General features: G+C 38.0%; 1 protein-coding gene across 12 annotated transcripts in view; it reads right to left on the minus strand.

Annotated features, from left to right (window-relative positions):
- Positions 1-13306, minus strand: part of LOC110451825 (thrombospondin type-1 domain-containing protein 7A-like) — a 328653-nt gene that overhangs the window by 112185 nt on the left and 203162 nt on the right. Inside the window, exon 1 of one of the 12 annotated variants that reach the window (XM_021500093.1) lies at positions 9549-9953. The exons of the other annotated variants lie outside the window; for them this stretch is intronic. The gene's annotated coding sequence lies outside the window, so the exon portion shown is untranslated. Of the gene's footprint in view, positions 1-9548; positions 9954-13306 lie in introns of those variants that run through there. 12 annotated transcript variants of the gene reach the window in all.

Genomic DNA, 13306 nt, shown 5'->3' on the forward strand with positions numbered 1-13306 from the left:
CCCCCTCCCCAACCAAACAATATAGTACTGTCTAGGCCCCCCTCCCCAACCAGACAATATAGCACTGTCTAGCCCCCCCTCCCCAACCAGACAATATAGTACTGTCTATAGGTTCCCCTCCCCAACCAGACAATATAGTAGTCTAGGCCCCCCTCCCCAACAAGACAATATAGTACTGTCTAGGTCCCCCTCCCCAACCAGACAATAAAGTAGTCTAGGCCCCCCTCCCCAACAAGACAATATAGTAGTCTAGGTCCCCCTCCCCAACAAGACAATATAGTAGTATAGGTCCCCCTCCCCAACAAGACAATATAGTAGTCTAGGTCCCCCTCCCCAACAAGACAATATAGTAGTCTAGGTCCCCCTCCCCAACCAGACAATAAAGTAGTCTAGGTCCTCCTCCCCAACAAGACAATATAGTACTGTCTAGGTCTCCCCTCCCCAGCAAGACAATATAGCAATTTAGAATGGTCTAAGTCTCCGCTCCCCAACAAGACAATGTAGAATAGTATATGTCCTCCCTCCCCAATAAGACAATATAGTACTGTCTAGGTCCTCCCTCCCCAATAAGACAATTTAGAACTGTATACAGTCCTCGCTCCCCAATAAGACAATATAGTACTGTCTAGGTCCCCCTCCCCAACAAGACAATATATAATTGTCTAGGTTTCCCCCTCCCGTACAAGACAATATAGAATAAACTAGGTCCTCCCCTCCCCATCAAGACAATATAGAATTATCTAGGTCCCCCTCCCCAACCAGACAATATAGTACTGTCTAAAGGTCCCCCTCCCCAACCAGACAATATAGTACTGTCTAGGTCCCCCTCCCCAACCAGACAATATAGTACTGTCTAGGTCCCCCTCCCCAACAAGACAATATAGTACTGTTTAGGTCCCCCTCCCCAACCAAACAATATAGTACTGTCTAGGCTCCCCTCCCCAACCAGACAATATAGCACTGTCTAGCCCCCCTCCCCAACCAGACAATATAGTACTGTCTAGGTCCCCCTCCCCAACCAGACAATATAGTACTGTCTAGGTTCCCCTCCCCAACCAGACAATATAGTACTGTCTATAGGTCCCCCTCTCCAACCAGACAATATATAATTGTCTAGGGTTCCCCCTCCCGTACAAGACAATATAGAATTGTCTAGGTCCCCCTCCCCAACAAGACAATATAGAATTGTCTAGGTCCCCCTCCAAAACAAGACAATATAAAATTATTGAGGTCCCCCCTCCCCAACAGTATAGAACAATCTAGGTCTTCCCCTCCCCATACAGACTAGACACCAAACATTCCTGGCAATATGTACTAGACAGGTCAATATCAACAGAAGAGGAGGTCTGGATGTCAAACAGCCAAACAGCAAGATAATAGGCTAGTGCTGGTTGCACTTGAGTCTGATTATCCTCGTCAAAAGGTAGGTATATTGAGGGAGAATGCTGTAACATTCTCAGACACGTATCTGTTGGTCAATCTGTTGGTCATTGGTGGTCATTATGGGTACTGCCCACACATAATTATTTTTACTTTGTCCTCCCATTAGCTTTCTCTTGTGTGTATCCATTGTTTACATCACACTACAGTAACCGCCCAGGCTACGACCTAATTAACACCAGGCGTTAGTATCCATTTAGTACAAGTATACTGGCTGCATAGCAAATAGAAAGGTTCTCAAAACTGAAACAACATCTAAATTGTTTTCCATCAGCATGGGTTGGACTTATATGCAACCATCACAAGCATAAATTTCTTTTTAAAAATGCTGCTGCTATATATGCAGTCAGCTGTTAGAGAGTTTGACAGTGTTGATTTGGCACAGGTTTGACTCCCAGTTCAGGGCACAACTTGTGGCCGACTTCTAAACATAGTCTTAAAATAACTGCAAAGATGTTTATTTTGGGGCATTCCTTGGTGAAATAACTATTTAACTAATATTTTTGTATGTGGATATTTTCATGGAGTAAATATTAGTGAATATATTTATCCACAGGGTATCCACAGAATTAAGGCTGTGTATGAACATTTTAGAATATCCAATGAAGTAGGATCTCTAGTAAATATACCTTCAGTGGGTATACTAAAGAACACTAATGTTATTCAATGTGTGAATTAAGAGTATTGAGTCTGCTATCCAGCTATAAGTACATGGGGTAATATAGTAAAGCGTATTGAGTCTGCTATCCAGCTATAAGTACATGGTGTAATATTGTAAAGTGTATTGAGTCTGCTATCCAGCTATAAGTACATGGGGGTAATATTGTAAAGCGTATCGAGTCTGCTATCCAGCTATAAGTACATGGGGGAATATAGTAAAGCGTATTGAGTCTGCTATCCAGCTATAAGTACATGGAGTAATATAGTAAAGAGTATTGAGTCTGCTATCCAGCTGTAAGTACATGGGGTAATATTGTACAGCGTATTGAGTCTGCTATCCAGCTATAAGTACATGGGGTAATATTGTAAAGCGTATTGAGTCTGTTATCCAGCTATAAGTACATGGTGTAATATTGTAAAGCGTATTGAGTCTGCTATCCAGCTGTAAGTACATGGGGTAATATTGTACAGCGTATTGAGTCTGCTATCCAGCTATAAGTACATGGGGTAATATAGTAAACCGTATTGAGTCTGCTATCCAGCTATAAGTACATAGGGTAATATTGTAAAGAGTATTGAGTCTGGTATCCAGCTATAAGTACATGGGGTAATATTGTATAGCATATTGAGTCTGCTATCCAGCTATAAGTACATGGTGTAATATTGTACAGCGTATTGAGTCTGCTATCCAGCTATAAGTACATGGGGTAATATAGTAAAGCTAATTGAGTCTGCTATCCAGCTATAAGTACATGGTGTAATATTGTAAAGTGTATTGAGTCTGCTAACCAGCTATAAGTACATGGGGTAATATAGTAAAGAGTATTGAATCTGCTATCCAGTTATAAGTACATAGGGTAATATTGTAAAGCATATTGAGTCTGCTATCCAGCTATAAGTACATGGGGTAATATTGTAAAGCTCTACACAAACATTGTTTCCAGCATCAACAATTCTAGCATATCTGTACTATCACACAAATTGTCACGTTTTATTATTCCTGAAGGATTTTACCCCATTAATTGATTTAATTGACACCACACACCCCACCCCCTTTCATTTTATACAATAGACCCCCAACCCCTCTCTTCGTTCTGCAAAATTAATCCATCAGTCCCTAACATCCCCCTCTTAAAGACTTTACTTTAATACACTTAAAGTGTGATCACCAAAGTTGAATTTAAGAAGATATACACTTAATTGAAATTAAAATGGGTTGAAATTTCTGCATTTTTTTTCCAATTTTCAAAAAATTCTTCAGAATATATATATCCTCAGAGTTGGGGAACAATTATGGTCTACTACATCCAAGGTCAGAAGGAAAACTGTTCAAACCCTCTAAAATGGTATTTGTAAGGCGATAGGTTGCCAAAGCTATAAACAAAGACTGTCAACTCACATTCTATACCATCTAAAGTGGACAACTTTTAACAAATATCAATGCTTTGACATTTGTGCTCCGGATGGAATTTGTATAAATCTGTAAGGTTTGGATGTACATGTAAAGGAAGCATTTGTCAATAGTTCCTTCAACTCTATCATCAAACCACTACAATAGTTCCTTCAACTCTATCATCAAACCACTTCAATAGTTCCCTAAGCACTATCATCAAACCACTACAATAGTTCCCTCAACTCTATCATCAAACCACTACAATAGTTCCCTCAACTCTATCATCCAACCACTACAATATAGTTCCCTCAACTCTATCATCAAACCATTACAATAGTTTCCTCAACTCTATCATCAAACCATGATGTTAGTTCCCTCAACTCAATCATCAAACCACTACAATAGTTCCCTCAAGTCTTTCATCAAACCTCTTCAATAGTTCCCTCAGCTCTATCATCCAACCACTACAATAGTTCCTTCACCTCTATCATCAAACTACTACAATAGTTCCCTCAACTCTATCATCCAACCATGACGTTAGTTCCCTCAACTCAATCATCAAACCACTACAATAGCTCCCTCAAGTCTTTCATCAAACCTCTTCAATAGTTCCCTCAACTCTATCATCCAACCACAACAACAGTTCCCTCAACTCTATCATCCAACCACAACAATAGTTCCCTCAACTCTATCATTCAACCACTACAATAGTTCCCTCAACTCTATCATCCAACCACTACAGTATAGTTCCCTCAATTCTATCATCAAACTACTACAATAGTTCCCTCAGCTCTATCATCCAACCACTACAATAGTTCCTTCAACTCTATCATCCAACCACTACAATAGTTCCTTCAACTCTATCATCAAACCACTACAATAGTTCCCTCAACTCTATCATCCAACCACTACAATAGTTCCCTCAACTCTATCATCCAACCACTACAATAGTTCCCTCAACTCTATCATCCAACCACTACAATAGTTCCCTCAACTCTATCATCCAACCACTACAATAGTTCCCTCAACTCTATCATCCAACCACTACAATAGTTCCCTCAACTCTATCATCCAACCACTACAATAGTTCCCTCAACTCTATCATCCAACCACTACAATAGTTCCCTCAACTCTATCATCCAACCACTACAATAGTTCCCTCAACTCTATCATCCAACCACTACAATAGTTCCCTCAACTCTATCATCCAACCACTACAATAGTTCCCTCAACTCTATCATCCAACCACTACAATAGTTCCCTCAACTCTATCATCCAACCACTACAATAGTTCCCTCAACTCTATCATCCAACCACTACAATAGTTCCCTCAACTCTATCATCCAACCACTACAATAGTTCCCTCAACTCTATCATCCAACCACTACAATAGTTCCCTCAACTCTATCATCCAACCACTACAATAGTTCCCTCAACTCTATCATCCAACCACTACAATAGTTCCCTCAACTCTATCATCCAACCACTACAATAGTTCCCTCAACTCTATCATCCAACCACTACAATAGTTCCCTCAACTCTATCATCCAACCACTACAATAGTTCCCTCAACTCTATCATCCAACCACTACAATAGTTCCCTCAACTCTATCATCCAACCACTACAATAGTTCCCTCAACTCTATCATCCAACCACTACAATAGTTCCCTCAACTCTATCATCCAACCACTACAATAGTTCCCTCAACTCTATCATCCAACCACTACAATAGTTCCCTCAACTCTATCATCCAACCACTACAATAGTTCCCTCAACTCTATCATCCAACCACTACAATAGTTCCCTCAACTCTATCATCCAACCACTACAATAGTTCCCTCAACTCTATCATCCAACCACTACAATAGTTCCCTCAACTCTATCATCCAACCACTACAATAGTTCCCTCAACTCTATCATCCAACCACTACAATAGTTCCCTCAACTCTATCATCCAACCACTACAATAGTTCCCTCAACTCTATCATCCAACCACTACAATAGTTCCCTCAACTCTATCATCCAACCACTACAATAGTTCCCTCAACTCTATCATCCAACCACTACAATAGTTCCCTCAACTCTATCATCCAACCACTACAATAGTTCCCTCAACTCTATCATCCAACCACTACAATAGTTCCCTCAACTCTATCATCCAACCACTACAATAGTTCCCTCAACTCTATCATCCAACCACTACAATAGTTCCCTCAACTCTATCATCCAACCACTACAATAGTTCCCTCAACTCTATCATCCAACCACTACAATAGTTCCCTCAACTCTATCATCCAACCACTACAATAGTTCCCTCAACTCTATCATCCAACCACTACAATAGTTCCCTCAACTCTATCATCCAACCACTACAATAGTTCCCTCAACTCTATCATCCAACCACTACAATAGTTCCCTCAACTCTATCATCCAACCACTACAATAGTTCCCTCAACTCTATCATCCAACCACTACAATAGTTCCCTCAACTCTATCATCCAACCACTACAATAGTTCCCTCAACTCTATCATCCAACCACTACAATAGTTCCCTCAACTCTATCATCCAACCACTACAATAGTTCCCTCAACTCTATCATCCAACCACTACAATAGTTCCCTCAACTCTATCATCCAACCACTACAATAGTTCCCTCAACTCTATCATCCAACCACTACAATAGTTCCCTCAACTCTATCATCCAACCACTACAATAGTTCCCTCAACTCTATCATCCAACCACTACAATAGTTCCCTCAACTCTATCATCCAACCACTACAATAGTTCCCTCAACTCTATCATCCAACCACTACAATAGTTCCCTCAACTCTATCATCCAACCACTACAATAGTTCCCTCAACTCTATCATCCAACCACTACAATAGTTCCCTCAACTCTATCATCCAACCACTACAATAGTTCCCTCAACTCTATCATCCAACCACTACAATAGTTCCCTCAACTCTATCATCCAACCACTACAATAGTTCCCTCAACTCTATCATCCAACCACTACAATAGTTCCCTCAACTCTATCATCCAACCACTACAATAGTTCCCTCAACTCTATCATCCAACCACTACAATAGTTCCCTCAACTCTATCATCCAACCACTACAATAGTTCCCTCAACTCTATCATCCAACCACTACAATAGTTCCCTCAACTCTATCATCCAACCACTACAATAGTTCCCTCAACTCTATCATCCAACCACTACAATAGTTCCCTCAACTCTATCATCCAACCACTACAATAGTTCCCTCAACTCTATCATCCAACCACTACAATAGTTCCCTCAACTCTATCATACAACCACTACAATAGTTCCCTCATCTCTATCATCCAACCACTACAATAGTTCCCTCAACTCTATCATCAAACCACTACAATAGTTCCCTCAACTCTATCATCCAACCACTACAATAGTTCCCTCAACTCTATCATCCAGCCACAGACTCCTTTAAAGGTACAGCAGAATTAATGGAATTCCTAATCCAAAGATTAAACACATCAAACATTAAAAGATGTTTTTTACACAAAACCACTCTAATCTACCAAATTTATTTTTTCTTCAAATAGGCGCCATATTTATTGGGTGTGTAAGCAATGGTAATAGGAAAGGTCTCCCAACTAAATCTTGTTCTTCAAGAAAAAAAAAAGTTCATTTACATTTAGACAAAGCAAGACATAAAAGCCATATCTCACACTTAAACATTGATTTAAATGTATGTATTTAGGAGTTATTTTGATTTACCAGGTACTATATAAATGGTCCCACTATCTCAGATGTTTAAATGGGGTGAGGATAAGTATGATCTAGTTGTAACATCAATCAGAATATCTTTAATTAATTGTTATAAGTCTCTGCCCCTATACTTTTTGAAAGGAAAATTTGTTCTGGTAGATTGACAAAGACTACATATTGTTTGATCTGTAAGCAACAGATCGTTCATGAACCCATGTAATCCACAAGGTTGCAACGTCTTGACTATAAACAAGCTGACAACAGATTATTTGGGCAAATATGTGCTACAATGACATTGTTTTGTGTGACAACAGAAGCAAGCAATCGTCTCCAGGTTCTATCACGTTACCAGTCCATCTGATAAAATAGTTGTGTCTTAATTTCTTTTCTTAAATTTTTGTATTTTATCATTTTTGTTTTCAAGAAATTAACATTTTGATAAATATTTGTGATGGTGGAAATGGTATGTTAGGAGCCAGAATGAGTCTTTGATGAGCAAGTAACACCCCTTTAACCTGTATAGAGATAACACAAGAATAAACTAGAAAAGTATATGTGACCTTCTACTGTTTGATTGAGAAATCAACAGAAAATTCCTAACAGTTGTCTACAAAAGCCAAACACATTTGAAAAGTAAGAGAACAGAAATACATATATACCCAACATATGGTCTGTCTGTGTGAGGTTTACTCTATCGATGCTGTCGTGTCTGTGTCTATCAATGTATAATTACTCCAGCAGATCACCATATATTTGATAAAATGGCCTTGTCAAATTCTTTGATATAATCTCTTATTACTGAGGTCCCAAAAGTAAAAGGCGTTCAGCGGTTTTCTGTTAAACTTTAACTGTTTTTTTATTAGATTATATAACAGATAAACCTAAACTATCCTCCAATAAAACAAGATATCAGAGTTTACCGTAAATGTTCTAAATAACCGTTCCTCCATCTTTAAGACCAGACTGTTTTCTATCTCTTTCCCTAAACATATTTTTGCGTGATTATAGCCTCATCAACACAGCTTTCTGAATCCTCATGACCGTACAGATTGGTATAGATNGGTACGTCATTAAGTTGGGTCATGAATTTATGATTTAGATTGTGTTTTGTAAAATTCAATGCTAATTGAAGTTTACTGGTATAAAAAGGTAGATTAAGTCGTAGAATTGATTTTTTCGTCCTTAAGTGTTTCTCAGTGTACAGAACCACTCATTTGTAATGAACCAGACTGCCATCTAAGTAGATCTGCGATTGAAGTTACTGATTTAGTCCAAGCATTTTGCCCCAGGTAGAACAGTTTGTGGAATAAAGGTGAGAAACAAGTTCCATTCCTTGCTCCTGTTCTTTATTCCCTAACCTTGACATATACCTGCAAGGGTCACTACAAAGGTAAACAGGTGAGACAGTAAATTAAAATGGTTTTAGGCTCCAGCTCCCACATTAGGGTTTAACCATTAAATGGTGTAGAATGTAACACCGTGTATTAGTGTCAGGTACTGACATCTGATGTAACCTGATAGCCTTACCTGTTAACTAAATAAGCACAGGTACAGGGCTATATATAACAAGGTTTGACACCTTGAATGCAGGTGGCTATTAAAAATATACAATAAGGTTGAAGTGTTCCAACTCAAAATCATTCTCAGGTACCAAAGTAAGACTTCATTGACATTATTTAGGAATCCTGGAAATTTAAAGTAACAATATAGAGTTAACACAACATTTTAAAATTCAGAACAAGGGAACTCATTTTGTCGTAGCTAGAGCTTAATTTATGATACAACAATAATTTGCTATTTATTTATATATATATATCCGCCTAAGGAAGCCTGAAGAAGCCCTAGAAGGCAAAAAGGCCTAGCGGACGATCTGAAAAAAATATGTTTTTATTCTATATTTTCCTTCGCAAGGACTTATTTATTTATATTAAATCTTCTATATATATATATTTGAATTTAAAGATTCACATCCATAAACATATTTTGATACCTCATCACTATTCTGAGGTATCAAAATGTGATATATCGTTAACATTTTGGTTAATTTAGCCATCCAGGAAACTTTAAAGTAAAATTATATAGTTAACAGAATATTCTGAAATTTCGCATAAAGGATCTTTAATTTTTTCTGTAAGAGCTTATCATACATCAATAACTCATTATCTAATAATATTTTTTGCTAAATCAAATATTAACATCTAAGAAAAGTTATCCTTGCTTTCTATAGTTATGATTTGAGATAAATCAACATGTAGAGGTTTAAAAGTGTCATAAATATCTGCTTCATTTTTTAATATACATACCTCAAAAGTCTCCAACAGAAAGTTGAATTAAAGAGTATCCCTTGAAAATTAACTGAAGTATAAATCCTATGTATGGCATCAATTCATGTCACTAAATCCAAAATGTATCACAAACTAGAAATTAGGACCACATTTTATCAAAATACTGGGAACAATTAACACCCAATATCGATAAAGATCCTATGGTCAGCCTCCGTAGCAGTATATCCCAGTGTGTGGGTGTGTGTACCACAGTACTAGTAGAGAGCTTGATAACGGTAACGAACCAGCACAAAATATAGGCTCACATCCCTGCTTGGGCACCAGCACAGGACCCTGTCTCAGATCACTGCATGGTCACTATAATAGTGGCACAGTATCACGCTCAATGGGTACACTCAATGGGTATACTTGATTCACATCCAGACACATGTATAACATCCTCTACAGAAAACCATACCAGCCAATTACTGCAGACTGATTGAGAGAAAAGGCCCCCAGTCTCAACACAACAGTGTGAATATAGTATCAAAGATTGGATGTAATTGGACTTTGTAGCTAGGAGCTATACCCTGTACTGTCTCCATGTTAGACAACCAGAATACCATAGACTTGTGTGACTACCACCACGAACCTTATAACTTTGATTTGCCCCACTGGTCTCTTTGGAAAGCTTTGGTAATGATACATGTAACATTAATGATATAATAGGCTCCTAGCATTAATGACATTCCATAGCAGACTGTCCTTAATTGATACTGAGTGCCCCCTTTGGATTTCGTAGAGCTTAGCTATTATAGCAATCCCTTCAAATTACCTACCATTCAACACAACATAATCCGTTTTAGATGATGGCTACAAGTTCATGATCCTCGAGTTGTTCAACATACTCCTTCAGAAATAGCAGAAATTTGTACTCCCTTCAGAAATAGCAGAAATAGCAGATATTTGTACTCTCTTCAGAAATAGCAGATATTTGTACTCACTTCAGAAATAGCAGATATTTGTACTCCCTTCAAAAATAGCAGATATTTGTACTCCCTTCAGAAATACCAGAAATTGCAGATATTTGTACTCCCTTCAGAAATAGCAGATATTTGTACTCCCTTCAGAAAAACCAGATATTTGTACTCCCTTCAGAAATACCAGATATTTGTACTCCCTTCAGAAAAACCAAATATTTGTACTCCCTTCAGAAAAACCAAATATTTGTACTCCCTTCAGAAAAACCAAATATTTGAACTCCCTTCAGAAAAACCAAATATTTGTACTCCCTTCAGAAAAACCAAATATTTGTACTCCCTTCAGAAAAACCAAATATTTGTACTCCCTTCAGAAATACCAGATATTTGTAGTACTACGACAAAACCAGTTATATCAATCATTACCAAAATAATTGTAATTTATTTTCAAATTTGTGAATATCCAGTTGTTACTGGGAAAAAGATGTAAAATTAAAGCATTAGGAAATGTATTGTAATTATGAGGCTCACTACAAAGTAACTTATCATAATACTATGTTTTCTGTCCCAAGCTTTACTTCTGATATCTATAATTTGTGATATCGGCACCTTCTAGAGAAGGGAAGCTAATCCATTAGACAGTCTAGCCTGTCTTGAAGGAATAATAAAATGTTATCATCTGGTTAATTTCTTGCCTGCCTTTTATTTTCCAGTAATAATTTCTTAACATATAAAGATTGGATTAATTTCCTAACTACTACATTTTTTATCAACTTTTTTTATCGTTTACTCCCATTACCATAAATGTGACGGAAAATTCAGTTTAGTGTACGTGTTACTTATCTCTCACAATCCCAGCACTGTTAACACTAAATGCCGCGCCTCTCTGATGTAACAGTGCTGGGCCTCTCTGATGTAACAGTGGCGTGCCTCTCTGATGTAACAGTGGCGGGCCTCTCTGATGTAACAGTGGCGGGCCTCTCTGATGTAGCAGTGCCGGGCCTCTCTGATGTAAAAGTGCCGGGCCTCTCTGATGTAACAGTGCTGGGCCTCTCTGATGTAACAGTGGTGGGCCTCTCTGATGTAACAGTGCCGGGCTTCTCTGATGTAACAGTGCCGGGCCTCTCTGATGTAACAGTGCCGGGCCTCTCTGATGTAACAGTGGCGTGGTATACATATAGTATACTTATATAATCATTCTGTAGTCATGTGTGTACGGCAGACTCACTGTAGCATTGCTGTGAAACTTTGTTAAACGACACAATTAATCAACCTTTTCCTGTCAGTTCTGGAAAAGAATTTCCATTCCAATTTGACCGGCTAACTGATTGATTGGGAAACAGATTCTTAAATAATGACAATTTTGAAAGTGTCTTTTTTGCAGATAAAAAATGTTTAAATATAAGAAGTTAAGGGAAACAGCTAGGTTCTTATAAATAATGAAAATCTTGTAAGTGCTTTGTAAATAGAAATTATTAAAATATAAGACGTCAACATCAACCTTTACTTTTGTAACAGTGTATGATGTCAGGACCACATATTTCAAGTTTCATTGACCTGCTAAGAGGTCAGTAACTGGGTTAGTTATGAGATCATATAGTGCTAAGTTCTATAAAAAGCTGGGTAAATTACAACCATCTGTATATCAGCTACTGTAGGTCTTTCCTACCCTCAAAACAGCCAGCTTCCTGAGTAAGACCTGTCAACCCCAATTTAATTAATGTAATACAGATTTTTACTCCCACTCAGTCGGTAGTAGGGGTGTGAACAGGGGACAGAAGGAAAAGTCGGCCACAAAACATCCCCACCTTCCTCTCATCTACAAGATACATTTTAAAAAAATGTGGGTGAATTATATAGAGAGTCCCACCATATTTCTACCGTAAACTGGCCCTAAAAGCTTCTTTTCCTGTTAAATTTATGGTATTTTCTCTCTATCCGTATACACAAACTATTATAGGTTGCAGGCATTTTCAGGTAATTAAGTAAAACTGTTTGAAATTATTTCCAGCAATGTTACAGAAATATATTACACCATGATCTTAATTAGCATCGAGATAAGCTTCCTGCATGTCCGTGTGTAGAAATCTTCACCGCAGAGATATTTTGTGAAGAAGAAAATTATAATCATTATAGTGCTGTTATATATAACTCTCTGATATATAGTACATAGGCAAACAACTCAAAGTCAGCAAAATACAGCTCAAATTGGAACTCTTCTTCATTGGAGATAAGCAAAGAGCACTTTAACTCTATCTTAAGCTCAAAATGTAGGTAATCAGTGATAGACATTCAGCTTTTAATTAACAGACATCGAAAAAATAAAATTATGAATGCAAAAAGTGAAAAATACCCTTTTGAGGATGCCTAGGGCATTCAATATAAGATGGTCCAGACAGATATATTAGCATTGTAACACTCAGTCTGGTGGGACTTATCAGTCTTATAGACTCAGGGGTCTCAAGATTGAACTTCTAGCTGAAACTGTCTGTTCAACAAGAAAGATGGAGTTATATATATATATCCTCCCACTCACAGTCATATACTTCTGTATCAAACAAAGTATTTTATGTTAACCCATTAATCCCCCACCCCCTTACCCTCCCCTGGTCCACCCCTTACCATCACATCATCCATACCTCCCCTGGTCCACCTCTATCTATGGGTTCATCCCCTACCCCATCAAGGTTCAAACTTTACTCTTCCCTACATGTAGCTCTAGCGGGACACTACACATGAAATAATGCTTTCTTTAGAGAAAGTGGGTGATACTGGAATGGTCAGGGATAGGTAAAGTTTGATTAAGGGGAAATAATA

The sequence above is a fragment of the Mizuhopecten yessoensis genome, unplaced genomic scaffold (assembly GCF_002113885.1).
Source record: "Mizuhopecten yessoensis strain PY_sf001 unplaced genomic scaffold, ASM211388v2 scaffold673, whole genome shotgun sequence".
Lineage (NCBI taxonomy): Eukaryota > Metazoa > Mollusca > Bivalvia > Pectinida > Pectinidae > Mizuhopecten > Mizuhopecten yessoensis.